This window comes from Lynx canadensis, chromosome B3 (assembly GCF_007474595.2).
Source record: "Lynx canadensis isolate LIC74 chromosome B3, mLynCan4.pri.v2, whole genome shotgun sequence".
Taxonomy (NCBI): domain Eukaryota; kingdom Metazoa; phylum Chordata; class Mammalia; order Carnivora; family Felidae; genus Lynx; species Lynx canadensis.
In genome coordinates, this window is record NC_044308.2 from 111,515,622 (window position 1) to 111,542,104 (window position 26,483).

General features: G+C 34.9%; 1 protein-coding gene across 10 annotated transcripts in view; it reads left to right on the top strand.

Moving 5' to 3' along the window:
- FUT8 (fucosyltransferase 8) overlaps positions 1-26,483 on the top strand; it is a 342,855-nt gene that overhangs the window by 117,053 nt on the left and 199,319 nt on the right. For 7 of the 10 annotated variants that reach the window (XM_032593385.1, XM_032593384.1, XM_032593381.1 and 4 more), the window contains one exon: positions 14,413-14,503. The exons of 1 other annotated variant lie outside the window; for it this stretch is intronic. The gene's annotated coding sequence lies outside the window, so the exon portion shown is untranslated. Of the gene's footprint in view, positions 1-62; positions 117-14,412; positions 14,504-26,483 lie in introns of all 10 variants that reach the window. 2 more of the 10 variants (XM_032593383.1, XM_032593382.1) reach the window with 1 other exon arrangement.

Sequence of the window (26,483 nt, forward strand, 5' to 3'; positions counted from 1 at the left end):
TAGAAAATACAGTAGTTCCAGTAGTTCCCCCTTATCCACAGTTTTCCTTTTCATGTTTTCAGTTACCCAGAGTCAACCAGTCTATAAGCAGATGACTCTCCTTCTAACGTCAGAAGGTCAGTAGTAGCCTAATGCTTTGTCACAGTGCCTGTGTTGTTACCTCACTTTATCTCATCATGTAGGCATTATATCATCTTACATCATTACAAGAAAAGGGATGGTAAAATATATTTTCAGAAAGAGAGGCCATATTCACGTTATTTTTATTATGGCATATTGTTACAATCTGTTTTATTTTCAACTATTGTTGTTAATTTCTTACTGTGTCTTATTTATAAATTAAACATCATCATTGGTCTACATGTATAGGAACAAACATAGTATATATAGGGTTTGGTGCTATCTGCAGTTTTAGTTCACTGGAGGTCTTGAAATATATACCCTACGGAAAAGAGTGGAGGAGAGACTATGGTATGTTTGGAATGATAGCAAAAGGCTTCTTTGTGTTTATTGAAATCGTACATAAATCTAACTTGTGTCATACTCGTTTCATAGTTACGTAAAATAAATGGCATGGTGAAAGAGAAGAAACATAAAATGAGAGTTTCTGCAAAATTACTGAAGGAAAGAAGTGCAGTGTACTTTCTAGTGTACTTTTCAATGTTAAAAAAAAACTGAGAATTCCACAACCTAAGGAAGTTGAGAAAGCTTCTTGCGCTTATGTAACAATTTTTAATCTATTAGTTGCAGAGCAAAAACAATAGGAAATTAATTAATTTTATATAAAAAATAGCTTTTAACTATGGAGTCCTCCTATCATTCTTCAGTTTGTTAAGCCTACTTTTGGTTGTTATTATTAAAAAAAAATGTAATTAGGCAGTTACAAGAAAGCTTCAGAACAGCTGTAATTACAGCTGCAGATTTAGTCAAAATAGGGGTTTTGAAAGGCTCCTCACTCTCCTTTCGCATCTCTTTCCCTTACCCCAAGTAACCCAAATTTAGTTGTAAAAGTTTTGGTGAGCTCAGGATTCCCGAAACTGGAGTGCCATATGTTTAACTGCATGCAGATGTGATGATTATATGTGACTCTTCATTAAGGTTTCTGGAACCTTTTTAGTTCTATTGCTCTATGCACAGTTAAATGATTTTTATCAGCTTGTTTCTGTATTTAATTTTATAGATATACATGTATTCCAAACACACTTTAATGATTTTTATCAAGACTCTGGCATCTGCTAAAACTATTTAGGGGGATAATAGTTTTTATATTCTAAATTTGACGTAATGTTGATATTATTACAAGTTGACTGGAAATATCTGCAAAACCTTACATCTGTTTTTCTTCAAATTTTACTTCAAAATTTTTTTCAAAAATATTTCTTCAAATTTTACTCTATTAGGAAATTGACTTTAACCTTGTCTAAAAACAATTTGGTAAATCTGTTAATTTTTGGAGCAAGTTCTGTTATAAACAAGAAGTTAAATATACATCCTTGTTGGTCGTCCTCTGATTCTCTCTTCCTGTGGCTTTATGATTTAGGGATATAGATGTCATTCTAAGGTCTAGTTTTCAGTTAGTCAAGGATTGGATAAAAGGGTTATGAAAACCGTGGCTAAGAGCAAGGTTTGGGGCCAGTCTCACTGTCTCAACTAATTGCCATCTCTTTTGCAGATGTTAGTTATGAAATGTCGATCATGAGCTACATAACATAACTTCGATTCTAACCATAATTTTTCAGGGTTATATTTTCAGAATTGGTTTAAAATTGTAGTCATTTGCTGTTGAATCACACATAAGGAAATTCAAAGAGTCTTTTGCCAAAGCTAACAATTCAACACTTTCAGGTAGGAAAGCAAATGAAACATATCTATATGTATATACCACCATGTTAAAAAATGTATGGTTCTTACCTTTAAGTACAGTGGGTAGAAAAGGTGCAAGTATGTGCATTAATTTAAGAAATCAACTTTTAGAGGGTGAATAAAGTTGGATTTAAATCTCCAGACTTAGGAAGTCTTTAATTAATTAATTAATTAACTTTATTAAAATTATTTTTATTTATTTACTTATTCTGTCCAGTATTTTATTTATTTATTTATTTTAATATAATTTATTGTCAAATTGGTTAACCTATAGTGTGTACAGTGTGCTCTTGGCTTTGGGGGTAGATTCCCTTGGGAACTCTTTAGATCTTAAAGAAGTTCCAAAGATCTAGACCAATTTTCTTATTACACACAAGGAAACAGATTCAAAGAAGTTGAATTACATTAAGTCATTGGTTAAACAGATTTATAGGACATTCTAAATATGAACTCAGGAGTGACGAAAGGTAGCAAGTTAACTTTGCTGTTGTAATCTTAGATGTCAGCTAATGTTGATTGATTGCTCATTGTAGGTGCTTTTAGAGAGAAACTGCCAGTTCTTTCCTCACATGAGTTTAAGTGGTAATATCAGCAGGATGTGTGGACTTACATAGTAGGGTATTTTTAGAGAGAGAAAATTGAACCAAAGCCACTTCAGAGAATACTGGTGAATTCAAATGAATAGTTAAATACGTTCATTAAGACAGAGTAAAGAAACTATATTTACAAAATTACATAACTTTTTTTTTTAAGTTTATTTAGAGAGAGAGAGAGAGAGAGAGAGAGTGTGTGTGTGTGTGTGCGCGCGCGCGCATGTACACACAGGTGGGGAAGGGGCAGAGAGAGAATCCCAAGCAGGCTCCCTGCTGTCAGTGAAGAGCCCAACTGGAACTCAGACTCACGAACCTGTGAGATTGTGACCTGAGCCAAAACCAAGAGTTGGACGCTTAACTGACTGAGCCACCCAAGGGCCCCCAAATTATATAACTTTTTTTTTTTTTAAATTTTTTTTTTCAACATTTATTTATTTTTTGGGACAGAGAGAGACAGAGCATGAACGGAGGAGGGGCAGAGAGAGAGGGAGACACAGAATCGGAAACAGGCTCCAGGCTCTGAGCCATCAGCCCAGAGCCTGACGCGGGGCTCGAACTCACGGACCGCGAGATCGTGACCTGGCTGAAGTCGGACGCTTAACCGACTGTGCCACCCAGGCGCCCCTATAACTTTTAAAACATAGATTGGCTTATTTGAGATTGAGTATAATTTTAATGATGAAGATATGATTAATTATATGAAGTAAGAAACTTAATAGAAACTTTTAGGAAGGAAAATAAAACTTTGAAACTTCAATAAGAGAGGAAAAATGAAATGTGAAAAATAATTTAATTTTATTTAAGAACTGGCTATCCATTTATCTCATTACCAAAACTTACTGTTGTCACTGTCTTTTCTTTTGTCTTCTTCCTTCCTCTACTGGTTCTCTCTGAAAAAGGCTCACGTTGTAGTGTGGTGTGATACAGTTCATGCAATTCTGGCTTTGTCACCAATGACCAGCATGGCCTTGCACTAAAAGTTTTCCTATTAAGACATACAAAAGTGAATGATTTTGAATTAGTTACGTCGATTTATGAGCTTTAGTTAAGGTACTTCATGAAAAAGGAGACTAGGTCTTGGATGTGACTATAGGATTGTTGAGACAATCAGATGAACTCACATGAAAATGTTCTAAAAACTGAAGATTTCACAAAGGCAAATGATATTGTTTTTATAACTATTGTTTTCAATCCAGCATGACAAATAGTTGAGTATCCAATATATCAGAACCAGGGTTGTGGACTTTTGAATTCAGGAAGATATAGTCCTTGCCTGTAAGATACGTTTAGTGTAATTTGGGGAAGAAAGAAATAAAATATATAATGCAAATGTCTACAGTGTATGACAGAATATGAAGAGGGTAATGAGAGGCTGACCCAGATTTTGGCTTAAGTTAAAGAGCTACCCACCTGAATCTTCTCAAAGTCCTTAAGACTTGGTATGCTACAAGTGACAAATGAGCATTTTGACCTTTTCTTATATATCTCCTGCTTTTTTGAGCCTTTCTTTAGGTAAGAGTGGACAGATTTTTAACTTATGTTGCAGTGTGATGAAAGTCTAAACTTGGGCTCTCTAATAGTTGCAGGTGGGAGCTTGTTGATTTTTTAGGTGTACAGACATGAATCAGTAGCTGAGTCAAAGTGCCACAAAGAATGTACAGTTTTAGATTTGATGAGTATTGTCAATGGGATAGGTTCTAGATTTTAACATCTGGGTTGGATACCTTGACAGGGACATAGATGATTAAAGTGAAACCTGGGAGCAACATTTATTCCAACCCTATTGAAGATACCTTTTACAGGGTACCAGAATTGGCTTGACTGTTTCTCATAGTAAGGAATCTATTATGTGATGAAGTACACTTTCTTATATGGGCTCTTGTGTTTGGAATTCTTTGTTTTTATCAGATCAAATAACCTTCTGCTCCATCTGCTGTTCTGTATTTTTTACATTTTATTAGGTAGACAACAGGCTTGAAACAGAAGAGAACCTGCTGATGGATAGCCAGAAACAGAAGAGGAGAATGATAGGTTCAGGAGGCAGATCAAAAAAGGAAATAGTGGTAATAGCTAATACTTATTAACAGTGAAGTTCCAGGTGCTGTTCTAAATGCTGTTCTCATATAATAACAATTTATTGTATTGATATTTTAATATTAAATATTAGGTTAAATGAAAATTTGATGTTAAATGATAATAATAATTATCATTATTACAGACGAGGGAGCTGAGCTATAGTACTTTGCAAAATGAGAGGCAGAGTCCACGCTAGTGGTATTTGGTTTTAAATACCAAACCCTAACGCTACCACATAATGCCCATTAGAGATAATCTGGAGGCCCTTTGGGGAAAAATTCTTAGCTTCCCCTTCTCCAAGTATGATACTTGTTAGAGATGAAAGATGAATATTTTAAGGCCATTAACTTGGTTGGAAGAGATGGGGTGGAAGAGGTGAAATACTATAGAATTTATTCAGCATTTTAAGATTGAATGAAGGTATCAGAAAGGAAGGAACCTGAATATGAATATAATCACTTTGCAAATCAGCGAGAAAGGGAATTTTGGTTATTATAATGACTAGGTTTTATGATGCTATATAGGCATGAAAGGTTGACATAGAAATAGTTTCATAAGAACTTATGATTGATCACTAGTTTATAGACTAGCACTATCTAATAGAAATATAATGTGAACCATTCATGTAATTTTAAATTTTCTGGTAACCACATTAAATAAGGTAAAAGGAAACAGGTGAAATTAGTTTTAATAGTACAGTTTATGTAACTTAGCATACTAATATTAACTTAGTATTAAAAATATTATCTACTAATTGACATAAAAATATCAATGAAATATTTTACATTCTTTTATTCCTACCAGGTCTGAAATCAGTGTGTGTTTTACACTTACAGATTTTCTTAGTTCAAACTAGCCATATTTTGCATGCTGAAGAGCCACGTTGGCTACTGACTACCTTACTGAACAATGCACTTATGTATCATGAAAAGATAAAAGATTGATTATTCTTGTTACGTTCATAAAACAGTTCTGATTGAATTATAAATAGTTTATTCTCTCTATGTGTATAGCACACATAGAGAGCAGGTTGATCTGAGGCAAAAAGCCATCACTCACTATTCAGTTGTATCCAGATAATCTGATCAGGAGGGGAATATATTTTTTATATTTAGTAAGAAGGGATGGGGAAGGGTTTACCAAATGTTTAGACTTCTTGCTGTTTGAGGTTCTGTGTGTGTTGCATAGTTAGAGGGACTTCCAGGGGACTCCAGAGAATTTCTGCTACCTTTTAAGTTCTGGGCTCTGGTTTTATATAAAGAGCACAGTGCTTTTTCTTTTCTTTTCTCTTCTTTTTTTCCACCCACTCCTGGGTAACATAATTTTTTTTAATTTAATTTTTTAAAATTTACATCCAAGTTAGTTAGCATATAGTGTAACAATGATTTCAGGAGTAGATTCCTTAATGCCCCTTATCTATTTAGTCCATTCCCCCCCCCCGCCACCTCCCGCCACAACCCCTTCAGTAACCCTCTGTTTGTTCTCCATATTTAAGAGTCTCTTATGTTTTTGTCCCCCTCCCTGTTTTTATATTATTTTTGCTTTGCTTCCCTTATGTTCATCTGTTCTGTATCTTAAAGTCCTTATATGAGTGAAGTCATATGATATTTGTCTTTCTTTGACTAATTTCGCTTAGCATAATACCCTCTAGTTCCATCCACATAGTTGCAAATGGCAAGATTTCATTCTTTTTGATTGCCGAATAATACTCCATTGTATGTCTGTCTGTCTGTCTATCTATCTATCTATCTATACCACATCTGTATCCATTTATCCATTGATGGACACTTGGGCTCTTTCCATACTTCGACTACTGTTGATAGTGCTGCTGTAAACATTGGGGTGCATGTGTCCCTTCGAAACAGCATACCTGTATCCCTTGGATAAATACCTAGTAGTGCAATTGCTAGATCATAGGGTAGTTGTGCTTTTAATTTTTTGAGGAACCTCCATGCTGTTTTCCAGAGTGGCTGTACCAGTTTGCATTCCCACCAACAATGCAAAAGAGATCCTCTTTCTCCGCATCCTCACCAACATCTGTTGTTTCCCAAGTTGTTAATTTTAGCCATTCTGACAGGTGTGAGGTGGTATCTCATTGTGGTTTTGATTTGTATTTCCCTGATGATGAGTGATATGAAGCATTTTTTCATGTGTCGGTTGGCCATCTGGATGTCTTGTTTGGAGAAGTGTCTATTCATGTCTTTTGCCCATTTCTTCACTGGATTATTTGTTTTTTGGGTGTTGAGTTTGATAAGTTCTTTATAGATTTTGGATACTAACCCTTTATGTGATATGTCTTTTGCAAATATCTTCTCCCATTCTATTGGTTGCCTTTTAGCTTTGCTGATTGTTTCCTTCGCTGTGCAGAAGGTTTTTATTTTGATGAGGTTCCAGTAGTTCATTTTTGCTTTTGTTTCCCTTGCCTCCGAAGATGTGTTGAGTAAGAAGTTGCCGTGGCCAAGATCAAAGAGGTTTTTGCCTGCTTTCTCCTCGAGGATTTTGATGGCTTCCTGTCTTACATTTAGGTCTCTCATCCATTTTGAGTTATTTTTGTGTATGGTGTAAGAAAGTGGTTCGGGTTCATTTTTCTGCATGTTGCTGTCCAGTTTTCCCAGCACCACTTGCTGAAAAGGCTGTCTTTACTCCATTGGATATTCTTTTTTTTTTTTTTTTTTTTAATTTTTTTTTTTCAACGTTTATTTATTTTCGGGACAGAGAGAGACAGAGCATGAACAGGGGAGGGGCAGAGAGAGAGGGAGACACAGAATCGGAAACAGGCTCCAGGCTCTGAGCCATCAGCCCAGAGCCCGACGCGGGGCTCGAACTCGCGGACCGCGAGATCGTGACCTGGCTGAAGTCGGACGCTTAACCGACTGCGCCACCCAGGCGCCCCTCCATTGGATATTCTTTTCTGCTTTGTCAAAGATTAGTTGGCTCTATGTTTGTGGGTCCATTTCTGGGTTCTCTGTTCTCCATTGATCTGAGCATCTGTTTTTGTGCCATATATCATTTAATTCTTGTGTCTGTAATAGATTATGTGAAGTTCATGGCCAATAGTAGTATATGTCCAACAACTGGTTGCTATTATTTTTTCTCTGTGTTAGTTCCAACCGTGTAGTTTAATCAGAAATTGAAGCTGTTAAGATGATAGGAGTGGGCTGTGTGATCAGACCTAAAGGACTTGCTGGGAAGTTGACAGTGGTTTGAAGGTTAAGTATATATCAAAGAGTGGTTCAGGGATAATCTGCATCCTGATCACTTAGGAAGCTTGTTAAAATGTACAGTTTTGCGGGGGGTGCCTGGGTGGCTCAGTTGGCTGAGTGTCTGACTTAGGCTCAGGTCATGATCTCATGTGGGTTTGAGCCCTGTGTTCGGCTTTGCACTGACAGCACAGAGCCTGCTTCAGATTCTCTGTCTCCCTCTCTCCCTACCCCTCCCCTGCTGTTCTCTCTCTCAAAAATAAATAAACATTAAAAAAAAATGTACAGTTTTGGGTTCATCCTTAGGAACTCAGACCTTTTATGATTCAGAATCTCTGGTCATGGGCCCCAGAGTCTACAATTTTATGACCTTAATATATAATTCTGATCCATAATGAAGTTGAGAATCATCTTTTTAAGTTTATTCTTCCTGATGGTTAAAAAGAAACGATTCTAGTGATTTTTAAATGGTTATTTTTTTCTTTGACACAGTAAGTTTTCTATTTTATTGGTGATGGAGGGGTAAATATTTTCCATTTAAATTTTTATAGATGATGTATAATAAATACGATTTTTATATGTTATGAGGGTAGGAGGAGTAGTGATTATTCATTCAACTCAAATTTAGTAAATATAATGTATATTTTATTTTTTTATAAATATATTTTTCTTTATTATTCAAATGCAGCCTTTTGGAATAGGATAGGAAAGGAAGGCAGACTGAGAACACATACTTTATGAAGATAAGTGGAGAGAGAAAGAGAGTGGTTTTCTGGTTCTAACTAGAAGGAAAAAATAACTACAAATAATTTACATAACTAATATGGATAATTAAAACCTGATGGAAATTTTAAGGAGTTTTGGGTATGGGTAATTTTGTTAGTCATATTAGTTAATGAAAGTCATATCAGGAATGCTCAGCCTCTGTGTTTTTTGACAGCTGCTCTGCCTCCTAAGAACATGCTTCTTTTGGGTTTTGTCAGTGTTGGCTTCCTGGGAATCTTCCTCCATTCTTTGGGAAATTAAGTTGTACTCTGGCAGTGCTTCACATGAACCTCAGCTTTCTTAGATTCTTCAGGTAAAACCTTATCCAAACGAACCAATGAATTGCTTCAAGTCATAGTTTTAAACTTAGGTGTTTAGAAGGCTGCATTTTAGTGAGTATTAGCTTTGGTATTTTTAGTCTCCAAATCATTCTGGCTCCAGCGTCCACTGTAAAAACTCTTATGGGGTAAGCAACTCTATTTTTAATTTTTTTTAACATTTATTTATTTTTGAGAGACAGAGAGAGATAGAGCATGAGCAGGAGAGGGGCAGAGAGAGAGGGAGACATAGAATCCGAAGCAGGCTCCAGGCTCTGCGCTGTCAGCACAGAGCCCAACGAGGGCTCAAACCCACGGACCGCGAGATCATGACCTGAGCCAAAGTTAGACGCTTAACCGACTGAGCCACCCAGGCACCCCAACTCTGTTTTTTAATGTCTGTGGTTTTGTTCATTCTCAGCAACTAGGTCACCAGAACTTTGTCATTATTAATTAAAAAGGTACCATATACTTTTTTTTTTTTTAAGAGTATGCTTGGGTTGAATGAAGTTAAGACATCTTAGAAATTGTGGCTTTGCTTTAAATAGTTATAGGATATAATTTTGCATATTCTGAATTCTATTTGCTGGTACAATAAATTCTATTCTATTTGCTGGTACAATAACATTATTTACCTTTGGGAACTTTGGCAATTGTATTATGCTATTTAGAATTCACATGAATTATTACAACTTAGTAGTAGGCCTTTAACTGACAGCCTCAGTCTGACTTCTTTTAAAAGCTGTCTTCAGTATCTTCAAAAGTAATTTTTGGGTCTTATTGGGCCTGGAACTTTTACTTCTGTTATGACAGAAGCAGAGAGTGGGCCTTTTGAGAAGTTAGGAACAGTGGGGTACAGAGGAGGAGAAAAATCAGACTAAATTTATATCATGCCTGTTTCATTGTGAAAAATAATCATAGCCGTCTCTACTTCACTTTCCTCAGGGTGGTAGTGATGGTTCGTGATAGTAGGAGCAGTTGTAGGGGTGAATTAAGGAGGCATTGAGGAGAATGTATTATCTCCTAACATGGGCTTTCAGTTATTTCCCAAATGTAGATAATAAAGTGATTATTACCAAAAATATTTCTCCCATGAGACAGTCTCATATGTAGTATTCATATGTTTATCACTTATCAAAATATTGACTGTGTTGGCATCATAAGCAACTTCCTGTGTTATTGTCTTCTCTGTCATGTTCTTTTCTGTATTAAGTGGGCCACAGACCCATAACAGTGTTGAGGTAATGATACACTATCACAACTCTGTTGATCTTTTTTTTTTTCCATCAGAGAAAATCACATGATTTTTTCCCCTTTATTCTTAAAGCAATCTTATTACCTGTAATTATACTTTTCTCCTGAATGGTTTTAGAATGTTTTTGGATGGTGTTGGCAAACATAGTATTATTTTGTAGTTAAGTTTAAGCTCTTAAACAAGACTATCTGGGTTCATTTCTCATCTTTGCCACTTACTAATTGTGTGACCTGGGGCAAGCTATTTACTTTATATAACTCAGGCTTGCCTCAGTTTTCTTATCTGTAAAACAGGGATCATAAAATTATATACTTTATAGATATATGTTGAGGATTAAATCATTTTATAAAGAACAGTACCTACAAATTGTATAGGCTGAATATATATTAGTTATTACATATTATTAGAAGTTATTCATATTATTAGTAAACTCTAATAGACTTTCAAAGTAAAAATACTTAGAAAAGTACAAAGTACTTTTACAAAGTAAAAATACGACTGGATCAGTTGGTAGAGCATGCGACATGAGTTTGGGCCCCACGTGGGTGTAGAGATTACTTAAAAAAAAAAAAAACAACTGTTTAAACTGTTTAAACTTAAACTGTTTAAACTGTTTAAAACTTAAAAAAAATCAACTTAGTTAATTTTAGGTTGGAGTTTGGACACACACACTCTCAAACCCTTTTCAAACTGTTATAGGATGATGTTTTTTTCACTTTAATGTGCAGATTACTCGGGGATCTTGTTAGATTCTTACTCAGTAAGGCCTGAGATGCTGCCTTTTTAATAAGCTCCGTTGGTAATCTGGATGTAGCTAAGTACTTAGACCAAACTTTGGGTATTAAAGTTATGGAAGATTCCATTAAGTTGTTCTCAGTTCTTCTGTCAGTACTTTATAAACACTTGAGTGTTTTTTTTTTTTTTTTTTTTTTTTAAGATTTTATTTTTAAGTAATCTCTACACCCAGCGTGGGGCTAGAAGTAACAAGCATGAGATCAAGAGACACAGGCTCTACTGACTGAGCTAGCCAGGTGCCCCTGTTTTTGTTTTTTTTTTAAATATGCCTAGGCTTTATCTCAGACCAGTTAAATCAGATCTCTGGCATTAGTGTTCTGGGCATCATCATTATTACTATTTTATTATTTTTGTAAAAAATATTCTAATTCATTCTCATGTGTAAATAGCATTAAGAGCTGCTACTTTAGTAATCTGAAGGGGAGTCATTAAGCTAAGAAGCTCTATTTTATGTCTTCCTTTATTTTCTATCATTTTAAGCATCTGTAAGGATGATGCAACACAGCTTAAAGAATTCTGTAACCAGAAGACAGCTAATACGTGAAGTTTTCTTTTCCCTGGACTGGACTAGGAAGTTTGACTCCTTGAATCCCTCCTCATGCATCCTATTGCCTGTTGCTTTCATCATTTTTATAACTTTTTGGACCATCCCTAATTTCTCAATGGCTTCCTGAAAATATAGTAGCTCAAACTCAGTAGAAAACTGCTTTAATAAAACTAAACAATGGCAGAGGCAGAGGAATATAGTTCCTTCCACTTCGTAAATTCTGAGATTTTTGTTATGTAAAGTGGAAAACTTATATATTATATGTTTACTTTCCTAAGTTGTGTTTCCTCATCTTTTTTTTCTCACCCATACTTCTTACATCCATTTCCCATCTTGTACCTATTTTGGGGGAGAGCAGTAGATATTTTCTTATGGACTATCATGTTTTTGGAAAATTGTTTTTCCAAAGTGATGAAGATCATGCTGGATTTTATTCCATCTAGCCATGATGTATCAGTTAGAATATGGACAGGGAAGTAATACACACTAGATATTTCTGCCAAGGAAATTTAACATAGGGGAATGGGTTATACAGGAGTTGGAGGGTTGAAAAAGCAAAAGGGGAATACTAGAGTAACACAGAGACAATTACAGAAAGTAGAAATAAGGCTGGGAGAACAAAGAAGGGCTTGGAGTAGAGTTGGGGTTCAAAACCTCTAGAGGGGGGTACTGCCTGGGCTGCTGCTGCTGCTTCTGAGAGTGCTGGAAAAACTGGTGGTGGTCACCAACTGCTATCGGTGGAGTGGAGGGCCTGTGCCAGGGCAGTGCTGACCGGAAAAAGCAAGTTTCTTCTACTGCGCTTAGTGGCAGCATGAGGAAGCTGGCTGGCAAAAGAGAAAAGTTTTCCCGAGTTTTGTTTTCAGTATCACTATGCTGAGTACTAAAGGGTGGATTTGGAGCTGAGAGATGATAGCCAAATAACAACCACATACAGCTTTCTCCTCTCCTGGTTACACGATGGGATAGCCTCTTGGTCTCTTTCTTAGCTATTGGGACCTCACACACTCTTAGAGTCTAGGATTTGGAATGAAAGGAGTTGTTAAATTAACTTGTCTAGTTAATGTAATTCAGGGGTATGAGACGGGACCACCTGCTCTAAGATAACTGTGTCACAGCCCTTCTGGGGACCTGAGATTTAATCAGATACTAATTTCTTTGGCTCTTGAGGGGTTTTTGTATTTTAAAATAGAAAAACTGTAGGAGGAATAATGATGCTATAAGCCAGAGGTTAAAAATTGGTTGCTTATTGGCCAAACAGTAGCCTGCAGTAGAAACCCAACTTTGAACAGAAGATTATACCTTCTCTCTCATTCTAATATTCTTCTTCCTGCAAAACTTCCCACATCTTAATATGTATTTGAATTATTTGGGAATTGTTAAGATGCAGATTCTGATTCAGTATGTCCCTGGATAGGGGCCTGAGATTCTGTATTTCTAACAAGCTCCTAGAGGAGGCTGAAGCTATTTCCTTGACCAGACTTTTCCCTTCCCTGGTTTGAAAACCACTGGTATGGCTTGGATCCACTGTTGGACCTGGGTTTGAGTGCTTGATGGTGAATGATGATAAAGTAAAAGTTTCCTAAAAGCTTGACTAACTTTCTAGAAATATTTTGAGCAATCTTAATAGATTTATAGCCGTTTCTTTCCAGGTGGAACTAGAAACGCATAGGCTTCTGAATAGGTTAAATTTTTGTCCATTATTTTGTATTACTGCATCGTCTGCATGCAGAGGCGTATCTATCACTTGTAGTTTCCTGGAACATCTGAGGCTTTTCAGTAATTGTGTATATGTTTAAGGGGAACTAACTAATGAGAGATAGGATAGGAGGACAATTAACAAATGTATGCATCAGATATCTTGCCTTCATTAGAGCCATTATTCTTGATTAAATAGGGCTCTCTGGATATCAAATATTACATTTGGTTTGAATTTCATACTAATTGCATTTCCCCACTTTTGGTACTTTCATATACTTAAACTTGTCATCAAAGCGTAGGGTCTCGCCTTGAGCCAAATAAATGATAGTCTGTTTTACTGTAACTTTGAATACAGCCCAAATTTATCAAGTTGTTAATTGCTCTTTACATTTGAATTTTACTTTACTAAGCCATACCTGGTCACATCAATAAAAAGTTAATCGTTCATTGAGTTGCTATCCTTCAAGATTCTGTCTCTGCACCCACCTCATCCCCATTCCTGAATCTTTTCTGTTTTCTTTACAGACTTAGTTTTTCTAAGATTCTAGGTACTTTTTGTCTGATATGAATATTATACTTAAAATTTTAATTCAGACTATGGATAATAATTTAGGCCATGAATAGAGAAATAATTGGCCTCTTTATCAGCTGAGGTGAAAGAGTTAAAATGAAAGTCAAGGGTTCAGGGGATTCCTATAGAAAAGAAGGGTGAAAAAAGCTCAATTTTAGTATCTTAAACAAAGCATTTTGATTGGCATGTAGAGACCCTTACATGCACATAAACGCCCATATTTGAATATTTATAGAAGATAATCTGTCAAAATTACTGTTATTTTAATTTGCCAAGCTTGGCTGATTGCTGCAGTTGGATGTTAGTTGAATTCTAGATGAGGAACTGTAAATACGATCTGGTGTGGAACATGCTTTTTTTCTTGAAGCTGTTTGAGTATCTCCCCCTCCCCACTTTTCTTTTTTTACAGTGGGCCTTTTTGTGTAGCTGAATTTCCATGTTCTTTTTTAGGGGAAAAAAATTAAAGTGGTGTGAGAACAGTAAATAATAAAAAAATTTTTTTAGTTAGAAAAAAAATTATTCACATTTGGTGATCAGGAATTATTTAAATGGTTTAAACTATTTGTCCAGTCTTCAAAGGAGCTATCTCTAGAGATTTCAAACCTAGGGTCATGTGTCTCATTTGAATGGCCTATGAGGTTTTATGTGAGATATATTTCATGTTAACAACAAAGAAAATGTGTAATTGTAGATAATTAATGTTACCCCTTTCTTTTGTCTCATTTTGAACAGTGATAATTTTAGTGACCCAGATTCAAGCAATAATATCTTCATTTTGGAAATACCATGTGGTTTTGTACGCTTGTGTTCTAGTGGAAGGAAGGTAAGCCATTTTTCACAGTTAATACTGGAATAACTTTGTTAATAAAATTTTTGTCTTTAAAAGTGAGAAAATCCTTTTCTCATTAGGTAATATCCCTTCACCCAGAAAACACTATATTATTGATTGATGGTGTATTACTATTCCTCAAAAGATTGCACTGAGACTACACTATTTCAGCTTTGGAGGTAATCAGTGACTTTCTAAAAATCATGTGACTTTTTTGGAGCAGGAGTACATTCTGTGCTCTGCTAGGCTCTCTTGTCTCTTTCACATAGCTATTTTCACCTGGATAGTTTATTTTTACATATATAAACCACTTGACATGACTAGAGAGTCTTAATTTTGGTTTTTTGCTTTTGATGTTTTCATTTCTTTGTCTCTTATGAACTGACATAATTGACTCCATTTTTATAGGTTATTACTTTAGCTAAAAATTATGCCAAGTATGAAGTCTCAGTTTTAGTTAGATATTGACTTTGTTTTGGGATTTCAGGAATGTGGGGTCTCAGCCATTTTATATTTAGCAAATTAAGAATGGAACTTTTAGAGCATTCTCTTCTGTCTTTCACAACACAAGTATCCATCTTCATTCTCATTTGACAGCTTCCTTTTGGGTTGATTAATCTTTTTTTCTAGGAGCTTTTGTATAATTTTTTAACTTGTTACTATAGTCACTTTTCCCCATGCTTTTTGTAACCATCCCCAAATCATTTCCTGTGTGTTTCACCCTAATTCCTCATTATCCTTGTAGGAAAATTATTTGTCCAACTTTGTAGTTCTCCTTTGGCTGAAGAGCAAGATTATTATTAATTCTTTAAGATTTTACACTTGTTCCTAATTTTGTAATGGTTCACCATCTGTTCAGTGTATTAAGAGCTCAGAAATGTCTGTTATACCTAATGCATCACAGATGTGGAAAATAATAATAAAATAGTTACATTTATGTAAAGTGAAAGTACTGCTAATATATTCTCTTGGGTTTGGCTATTGTGACATTCTTGCTATGTTTGGGAGCTTATATGCAACGTGCTTTTAAATTTCTTAAGGTGAATTAGATATGTTTATCTTATTTAACCAGTATGCCTTTGTTTAAGTATGTTAAAACTCAGTTGAATAAAATTTAAGTCAATAATATAAAGAGTAATGAGCTGTTTTACAGTGTTATTTGGAAAAAAAAAAGTAGCTGTATTTCTTGCTATCAGAATAGCAGACAACACTATAGAGTGGACTAAGATTTCCTGAGTAAATTAATTTTGATAAAGGTTGATTCCACAGAAATAGCAAATGTTGGGAATTGGTATCCAAATGTCAAATTTCACATAAAAATTTTAGTATTTTACTGATTTTTTTTTTCCTCCAGAGGAAGAATCTGAAAACCTAAGTTTGTTTGGAGGGCATTATAATTCTATTTTAGGAATTAAGAGGCAGGCTTTATTTTTCTGCAAATTAGTAAGAATACCAGTGAATTACAGTCTTTACTGGTAAATTTTTAAAAAGCCCCTAAGGAAATTTAATATTTAGGTCTTTATTTAGGAAATATTTTAGTTTGTAATAACAATGCAGGTTCTAAATGATCTCTATACTATTTGGTTATATATGTGTTTTCATAGCTTCAGAAAGGAAGGGTGAAATAACTTTGTTAATGAAGTATATTGCTCAATAATTTGCATTTTGGTGTTACAGGGCGAACCCTATGATCAATCATATTTTAGGTAATTTGTGTGCCATTGAGACAAATTCAAATCTCTATTTCTTTCTCTCTTCATAATAGCATAAGAATGCTATATATGTCACTTTATCCATTAGGAAAATGTGAAGGTAAAAATTGAAAATGAGATTTTTTTGTGGTTTTTGGTTGACGTATAAGTCATCACTCTGTCCTAACAATAAGTAAAAAACTGAACAATCTGAAAAATCAGCTGACTTTTCTGAGATTTTTCATGGAGTTAAGGTCACAAGGCAAGCTGCTGTCCCCGAGTTAGCAGGTAAATACAGAGAATGACAACTTACCCTAGCAGAACTCAGGGGCAGAAACCTCCAAGGGAACCAGTACCGGGTAGGAAAAAACCTGAAATGTAATTAACGAATTGCCAGAGGCTCAATGTGGGCAAGTGTGAAGTATAAACTCCAAGGGGACCTAGGTCTAGGAGCCCCACACTTCCATGGTTTTACTTCCAGGAACTCTACCGTGTCTTCACAGTGAATATTAGAGAAAAATGCCTTGGTACTTCTGACAGGGAAAGGGGAAGAGGAAGGCAGTCACTTTGAAATGTGCTGAGGCATTCTTTTTTTCTAAAGGAAAGGTATTTTATCAGAGCCTAACCTATTAGGGTATTATCAGAGCCTAACTGAACTGGAGGAAGGGGAATACCCAATTATAGCCTATTTTAGCTTTCTATGTGGGGGGAAGAGAAATATCCAATTCCAGCTTCCTCTAGCCATCTTGTTTGACCTAAGGGGTGTGTGTGTGTGTGTGTGTGCTTTGAAGGTCATAACTCAGGAGCACAGGCTCCCTAAAAGACTGAGACCTAATCATAGGACTGTAGAACACTTCTACCCATAAACCTTACTACATTACTAAATGCCTATTTGCTGCAGTTCCTTTTACGCAGTGCATCATTTTTGGCTTCCAACAACAACAAAAAAATTACAAGGCATGATAAAAAAGCAAAAAGCACAGTTTACAGAGACAGAGCAAGCATAAGGTTCAGACTCAAACATAGCAGGGATATTAGAATTATTGGACCAGGAATTTAAAACAATTACGACCAATATGCCAAGGGCTCTAATGAAGAAAGTAGACAACATGCAAGAATGGATGGATAATGTAAGTAGAAAGATGGAAATTCTAAGAAAGAAAAAGAAATGCTAGAAATAAAAAACCACTGTAACAGAAATGAAGAATGCCTTTGATGGGCTTATTAGAAGATGGAACATGGCTGAGGAAAAAGTCTCTGAGCTTGAGGATATGTCAGTAGAATCTTCTAAGATTTAAAAGCAAAGAGAAAAAAGACTGAAAAAAAAATTAAAATATAACCAAAGACTGTGGGACAGTCTCAGAAGATGTAATATATACATAATGGGAATACCAGAAGTAGAGGAAGGAGAAGAAAGAACAGAGGAACTATTTGAAGAAAGAATGATGGAGTATTTCCCCAAATTAATGTCAGACTCCAAACCACAGATCTTGGAAGTTCAGAGAATACCAGGCAGGTTAAGTGTCCCCAAAACTTCACCTAGGCATATCATATTCAAATTGCAGAAAATCAAAGAAATAGGAAATAATCTTGAAAGAAGCCAGAGGGGAAAAACACCTTATCTATATAGGAGCAAGGGTAAAAATCATATCTGACTTCTCTTCAGAAACCATGCAAGCAAGAAGAGTGTGGAGGGAAATACTTAAAAGTGTTGAGAGAAAAACCCAACAGTCTAGAATTCTTTGTCCTACTAAATTGTCCTTAAAAGTGAAGGAGAATAAAGACTTTCTCAGTTAACAAAAATGTAGAAAATTTGTTGCTAATGGGGTTGGAGTAGCTGGAGCAGCTGTATTAACTTCAGACAAAGCAGACTTCAGAGCAAGGAAACTATTCAAGTATAAGCAGGAACATTATATAATGATAAAGGGTTTAATTCTTTAGGAAGACATAATCCTTACTGTGGATGCACCTAACAATAAGCCATCAAAATATGTGAGGCAAGAACTGATAGAATTGCAAAGAGAAATAGATGAGTTCACTATTGTAGTTGGGTATCTCAACACTCTTCTATTAAAAAATGGACAGATCTTAGCAGACAGAAAATCAGTGAGGATATATTTGAACTCAACAGCACCATCAATCAACCAGATATGATTGACATCTATAGATTATTTCATCCAAAAACCACTAGAATATACATTTTTCTCAAAATAAGGATGGTATTATTCAGAAATTTCAGAGTTCATTTTAGACTTTAATTTGTTTCCTGTAGGATTTGCTGATGCAAACAAGATCAGAAAAAAGAAAGATGAGGAACTCATTTAAAAAAATACAACAAATTATCACCTGCCTCTCCTTCATCCTCCCCCCCTCTGCCCCCCCCGCCCCATAATGTAGGGTGAGAATTTTATAGCTTCATTTTTATTGTGGTACACATTTTTCTGGCCTCAGGTTTGGTATAATAAATGAGTGTATGTGAGTTATATACTTTTATAAATGAAGCCTACCTGGTAGTTTCTCATTTGTAAGCTACTAGGAATATTTTGTACAACTCTTCGATTCCATGTAGCAAAATTTGAAAATTACTGTGAAATATGAATCCCTCAAGGCCTGGCCAGTATTTGATAATTATTGACCTTTGTTCCTGAATAATAGAACTCTCTAGATGTCTGACTCGCTCACTTCCTTACTTTTCTTTTCTTTTTTTTTCTTTCTTTCTTTCTTTCTTTCTTTCTGTCTTTCTTTCTTTCTTTCTTTCTCTCTCTCTCTCTCTCTCTCTCTCTCTCTCTCTCTCTTTCTTTCTTTCTTTCTTTCTTTCTGAGTGATTTTGAGGAAGAACAGAAGTACATGATAAAGAACAAGTGAGAATTTGTAAAGGAAGAAAATATTCTAACTTGATTTTAGGTTTTCTAGGCTAGGAGAAGACAGATAACTTTGCATGATAAACTGCTGAACTTCCTCAAGGAGAGATGAAAATGACTTTAGTTTGATTTTATATTTGAAATGGTTGATGTTTCATCCTTTTCTTACTGCTCTTGCTGTCCTTTAGAGCTATACTAGTGGGGAGCAGGAACATAGGTTTAAATTAGTGGAATGTAGGGGCATTGGGTAGAATGAAGATAAATATTTCACCTTCTTTCTTTAAATTTTAATTCTCATTCTCTGTTGCTCAAAGTGGTTTTCATGAATTGGCACCTAGTTTAAGAGGGGGCTAATTCTTAGCAAAGCTATTCTAATGACAAAAGGCATTCAGTGTTTTCCTGTTGAATTGCTGGAATAATATTGGGTTGACATCTAGTTGCATGCTAAATGCTGTGTCATTGTTATCATTTGTCTGCCTGGTAGACTCATGATAGTGACCTTACAGGGATAGGTATGATTTGCTAAAGGAATTAGAAATCTTACTAAAATGGATTTGGTGAAATCGTTCCCTTTTCTGTAGAAAAACCAACAAAACTGAAACAAAAATAAAACAGCACATCAAATGAACTCTCTCCTTGGATCATAAGTAGTGGTTTAAGGACAAAAATCTATCAGTGTATAATCCTAGGGTTTCTGTCCTGTCTTAGCTGCTGATTTTCTGTACAAACCTTGATCAAGTCAAATCACTTCTTACCTGAGTTTCTTTATCTTCAAAATGAAGATAGTGTCTACCTTACAAAGCAATGATAAGAATTAAATGAGGAAATGTATGCAAAGTGCTCATGTTTGACATGTAGCAAGTGTCATTTCCCTTCCTCCTTCCTTTTGGCATCAGTAATATCTGGATTCCATCTCTTGAGTTCACTGGTAATTGATTGTGGGATCAAATTATCTTCTCTTTCCAAACCTCATTTTCCTTTAACATAAAATCATTAACACCCACTTTATAAAGTTGTGGTTGGAATTCAGTTCCTAGTATAGTCTAAGAAGTTTTTGTTGAAGCTGAATGTGAATGTTAAACTGCTAAAAACTTAAATAAATATGTGACTTTTCCTGGATAAATCTTTTGGACACCAAATCCATTCAATATGTGGAATATATACCAAGAAGAACATAAAAAGAAAAATTTCTGGTTGTGTTTTTTTAGGGAGGACTCTATAATAGTTTACTTAATTTTTGCTTAATGTGATTCATTGGGAAAGTAGGGAAATTATGGATCAAAGGATTTATTTTCACTTGAAATAGCTACTTCTAGAAGGAATATTAATAGGGTAGTAAGGAAGTCAGACACTTGAATATGCCTCCTTCTTTGTTTTTATTATTTTATCTTAAGTGATGTCATTTTTAATAAGACTTCAGTATACAATAATGGTTTTGTGAGAAGATCTTGGAAAATTAATTGGTACTGAAAATTTTCTAGTTTGTTAATTACCAGAGAAAGAATTAATTAACCAATATTAAAGTTTAGTTGGTAAAATAAGGTCGAGTCTCATAAATGAATCATGTTAAATGATTTATGAATTAAATCAGTGTTGTTGAATTTAACCATGTGTTAAATCAATATTATTTCTTTGACATAATCATAGAATAGAAATTGATATGTGTGTGATATATCGTATTGAACTAGGGAGTTTGTATTTTTAAGGATATTATATAGTTCCATGAATTTCAGTTAGATTTGTTTGAATGTGAATCACTTTTATAAATAATTAGCAGCAAAAATACCATTGGCTTTGTATCTTGAAGCAGTTGACTTAGATTTGTATAAGTTCAGATGAATGTAAATTGTAACTTACTTTCTTACACATTTCCCAAAAATTAGGAAATAATTTAGCATAGAGAGTGTGTTAATCACTTTCAAGAATTACCAGTTTATCGTTTTTATTTGACATGCTATATTTCTTATTAGATGTTTGTTAACCACCCTGAAAATGTTACAGAAAGTAGGGAATAGTTTTGTATGCATAGTTTTTAGCTGCAAGGAAAAAAATAATCAGAAAATAGAATCAAAATTGAATTGCAAAAATATTTAAGTGCAGGCAAGATTCTGCTGAGAAAGTGGAGATGAATTTGTGTGTGAATATTAAAGACCTATGGATATGTTGATTATGGCTAAGTTGAAGTAATTTTGTCATAAGGCAAAGGGCTTGCAAAGTTAGAATAAATGCATGCATTAAAGGTATTGATGAAATAAAAATAACTTGGTATCTTCAAGGGTTTGTTTTGTTTGGTTGGTATTGTGTTTGTTTTTTAAAGAAACCAGGTACATATAAAACTGGCTGTTAATTTTTTAACTTCTTTTTTTCTTAAAATTTAATGTTAAGAACTATTAGGATTCTGTGATTATACATTTACAACGTATTATTTGGGCACGTCTGTCATAAAGTAGTATAATATTTTTGACCTTTTTTTATTGTGGTAAAATACATATAACATAAAATTTACCACTTAACCATTTTAAGTATGTAACTCAGTGCCATTAAGTACATTTGCACTGATGTAGAGCCATCACCACTGTGTCTCTAGAACTTTTTCATCCTCCCGAACTACTATACTCATGAGACATTAGTTCTGCATTCCTTATATCCATTGTTCTATTTTGTCTTTATGAATTTGACTATTTTATGTCAGTTTGTGTCAATTTATGTCAATTTGAATTTGACTATTCACATGAGTTGAATCCTATAATATTCATTCTTATGTGACTGACTTCTTTCACTTCACATAGTATCCGTAGGGTTCATCAGTGTTTTACCATGTATCAAAATTTCACTCTTTTTAAGATCAAATAATATTTTATTTTATGGATATGCCACATTTTGTTTATCCATTTATCAGTGGATATTTGGGTTGTTGTGACTAATGCCGTTATGAACATTGGTGTGCAAGTATCTGTTTAAGTGTGCTAATATGTTTTTATGTATTTTTTAATATTTAAAAATTTTTGTGGTAACTCTGACCACATCTCCTGTCTCCATCCCCACCATGAGTAATTCTTTGTTGTGGATACATTTCTTAGGTATGTAAACTGGCTTAAGTGTAAATGAGTAAAAGGCAGAAGGATGAACTCTGTATGTCTCCAGGTTCTTCACAGATTTGTGATTCCAATTTTAATTTCTATAGTACTTGGATTTTCCAAATGAGAGAAAACAGAATAGGCATGTAACACCTCTAAATAAGGTTTCTCGACAGATCTACTGCATAGTAATTTTAAAGGCCAAAATTTGATCAGATTATAAGATTTTGTTGTTTTGGTATTTCAATGGTCTTTTTCTTTCTCTCAAAACATTTTCCTGGAAAAGCAATATAAATCTTTTATGAATTAAATCATAACTTTGCAGTTTAATTGGATTTTTAAAGTTTTTCTGTGTGTGCCAGCTGGACCTTTTGGAGAGGGTTACTACTATTTTCCCACTGAAATGTTAGAGACCAACCACCGGTTAGAGTCACATTTCCTATGGATGATGTTTTGAAGCTCAAAAGGAACTTTGAAAATTTTAAACGCAACTGAACAGAGGTTCCAAAAGGTAATGCTGTAGTAGTATTTTTTTTTCTCTGTATCCATCTACCCAGAAGTGAGCCTGACTTGTCAGTGATAAGGACATTTTATAGGCTCAGTACTCTGCAGAGTGAAAAAAATGAAAACGGAACTAATTTCCAAGTTAAAACTTAAAAAATAGTGAAGGATGAATGAACAAGTATGATCATCCATTCATTCATGTATGAAAGTTTACTATGTACCAGACAGTCCACTAAACATAGGATATAAAGCAATGATTGAAATAGAATCAGTCCCTCCATTTACAGAACTTAGATTGCCTAGAACAGGGAGTGGAACATAATACACACTTAAAAAATATTTGAATAAATGAGTGTCTGTTTTGTGAAGAAGGTTTTGGAGTAAGGGGTATTTTAGTGAAGAAGTATGGAGCATCCCGTCCCATTCATTGTATTATAGACAGTTCATGTAAAAAGTGAAAAAAGGGAAACAAACTAAATACTCTATTTATCTTTAACATTCAGGATGTGTGTGTGTGTGTGTGTGTGTGTGTGTGTGTGTGTGTGTGTATACATATATATATATATATTTTTTTTTAATTTTTAAAATATTTATTTTGAGAGAGAGAGTGAGCAAGTGTGAGTGGGGGAGGGACAGAGAGAGAGGGAGAGAGAAAGAATCCCAAGCACATTCTGTGCTGTCGGCATAGAGCCCAACAACATGGGGTTCTATCTCACGAACCATGAGATCATTACCTGAGCTGAAATCAAGAGTCGGATGCTTAGGGCGCCTGGGTGGCGCAGTCGGTTAAGCGTCCGACTTCAGCCAGGTCACGATCTCGCGGTCCGGGAGTTCGAGCCCCGCATCGGGCTCTGGGCTGATGGCTCAGAGCCTGGAGCCTGTTTCCGATTCTGTGTCTCCCTCTCTCTCTGCCCCTCCCCCGTTCATGCTCTGTCTCTCTCTGTCCCAAAAAAAAAAAAATAAATAAATAAACGTTGAAAAAAAAAAAAAAGATTAAAAAAAAGAGTCAGATGCTTAACCCACTGAGCCACCTAGGTGCCCCTGGAGGGTATATTTTTAAAATGAATAGTAACATTTTTAAATGTAATAGTAGGAAACTATTTAATAGTAATTTTAATTTTGTTTTATAGATACTTTGAGGATATCTACATAAGGAGATGATGGGGAACTGAGGATGCCTACATAAGTAGATGATGGAGAACTGAAAACATTCTTTAGTTTTTTTGTGTGTTTGAAAACTTAAGTTTGGATGTAGATTTAAAAAAAATTTTTTTAAATGTTTATTTTTGAGAGAGAGAGAGACCACGAGCAGTGGAGGGGCAGAGAGAGAGGTAGACAAAATCTGAAGCAGGTTCCAGGCTCTGAGCCATCAGCACAGAGCCCCGTACAGGGCTCAAACCCATGAACTGCGAGATCATGACCTGAGCCGAAGTCAGACGCTTAACTGACTGAGCCACCCAGGTGCCCCAAGGATATAGATATTAATAGATATTATTAGATTGAACTGCATTTTTTTATCTGAAGATTTCTTTTTGCTTTCTTCTTTGCTTAGTAGGATTACTGATTTTCTTTTTTTTTTTTTTTTTTTTTTTTTATGAAATTTATTGACAAATTGGTTTCCATACAACACCCAGTGCTCATCCCAAAAGGTGCCCTCCTCAATACCCATCACCCACCCTCCCCTCCCTCCCACCCCCCATCAACCCTCAGTTTGTTCTCAGTTTTTAACAGTCTCTTATGCTTTGGCTCTCTCCCACTCTAACCTCTTTTTTTTTTTTTCCCTTCCCCTCCCCCATGGGTTCCTGTTAAGTTTCTCAGGATCCACATAAGAGTGAAACCATATGGTATCTGTCTTTCTCTGTATGGCTTATTTCACTTAGCATTACACTCTCCAGTTCCATCCACGTTGCTACAAAGGGCCATATTTCATTTTTTCTCATTGCCACATAGTATTCCATCGTGTATATAAACCACAATTTCTTTATCCATTCATCAGTTGATGGACATTTAGGCTCTTTCCATAATTTGGCTATTGTTGAGAGTGCTGCTATGAACATTGGGGTACAAGTGCCCCTATGCATCAGTACTCCTGTATCCCTTGGATAAATTCCTAGCAGTGCTATTGCTGGGTCATAGGGTAGGTCTATTTTTAATTTTCTGAGGAACCTCCACACTGCTTTCCAGAGCGGCTGCACCAATTTGCATTCCCACCAACAGTGCAAGAGGGTTCCCGTTTCTCCACATCCTCTCCAGCATCTATAGTCTCCTGATTTGTTCATTTTGGCCACTCTGACTGGCGTGAGGTGATACCTGAGTGTGGTTTTGATTTGTATTTCCCTGATAAGGAGCGACGCTGAACATCTTTTCATGTGCCTGTTGGCCATCTGGATGTCTTCTTTAGAGAAGTGTCTATTCATGTTTTCTGCCCATTTCTTCACTGGGTTATTTGTTTTTCGGGTGTGGAGTTTGGTGAGCTCTTTATAGATTTTAGATCTGATTTTCTTAATTAAGGGAGAGAATACATATGTTGGGAGTCCTGGTTATTGTTGGTCAATATTCTTAGGTTTTAAAAGTATAATAGAGCAGATTATAGGAAATTATTTTTTCATGACTATTTTCTTTCTAATTTCTTGCAGTAAGTTGTGTTTTTATCAGGACATTAGAGAACTCATTAAAAATTCCATTGTACACATAGATTATTCATAACAAACAAATTTTATTCGAAATACTATAGCAACTTCACTGTTTTTTATCCTCTGGAAGATCATGTCGACTCTAATTATTGAAGCCTCAAATGATAAGTGATTGAATTTGAAAACTGTTTTAGGGTCTATTTATCTTTTTAAAATGATTTTTAAATGATTATTACATTCTTGTTTAAATGATAGGTTAACATTGCTTAGGTATAAAAGAAGTATTATTCTTTTTCAAAACAAGAGTTTTGTCAGGGCACATAGTTCTTTGGACTGTGATATACCAAATTTGAGACAATTTCTTTTCTAGATGTTTAGCTATAAGTGCCATAATTGTATAAAATCTCAACACAGAATATGAAGCCAAGAGATCAAACTGTAAACCTTAGAAGATGATTTAAGTTCCTTTCTCTCTCTCTCTTTTTTTTTTTTTACTTTTTCATTTCTGAAAAATAAGATGCCTGTTCCAGTTCAATGAGTATGATAATATCAAATCCGGGTAGAATAGTACATCTCATCTTGTCTTCATTTTTTAAGGTGAGATGGTTTATAGAATGGAGAATAAGTCATTTTGTTAGATGTTGACTCCTTTCTAGAATAAAAATACGAATCTAGCAGTAAATCATTGGTATACTTTAAATGTTTAAAATATAAGAAAGGAATTAACAGAAACACTGAAACAAAATTAATACCACATACATGAATGATAGATAACATTTATAATTGGTATTTTAATTATTTCATGATGACATGTATATAAATAGTATTATTTACATACATAAATACAATAATAATTTTGTATATGTTAGTCTAATGAAATTAATGGTTTCTCCTTTTATACATTGCCACTATGCTTAGGCTTTCCTTCATTGCACTCATTTATTCATTAGTCAACAGTATTTAGTGTCTGATAGGCACTGTTCTAGGCTTTGAGTGATACCAGTCAACAAAAGAGACAAATTATTGATCTTATGGATCTTATATTCCAGTGGGGATACAGATACTAAACAAACAAATGTTTAATGATGATAAGTATTCTAGACAAAAGTAAGTACATCAGGAAAGGTGATAGGGAATGTTGGAGTGGGGAGTGTACCATTTTTATGTAGAATGGTCAGGGAAAGTTTTATTGAGAAGGTAATACTTGA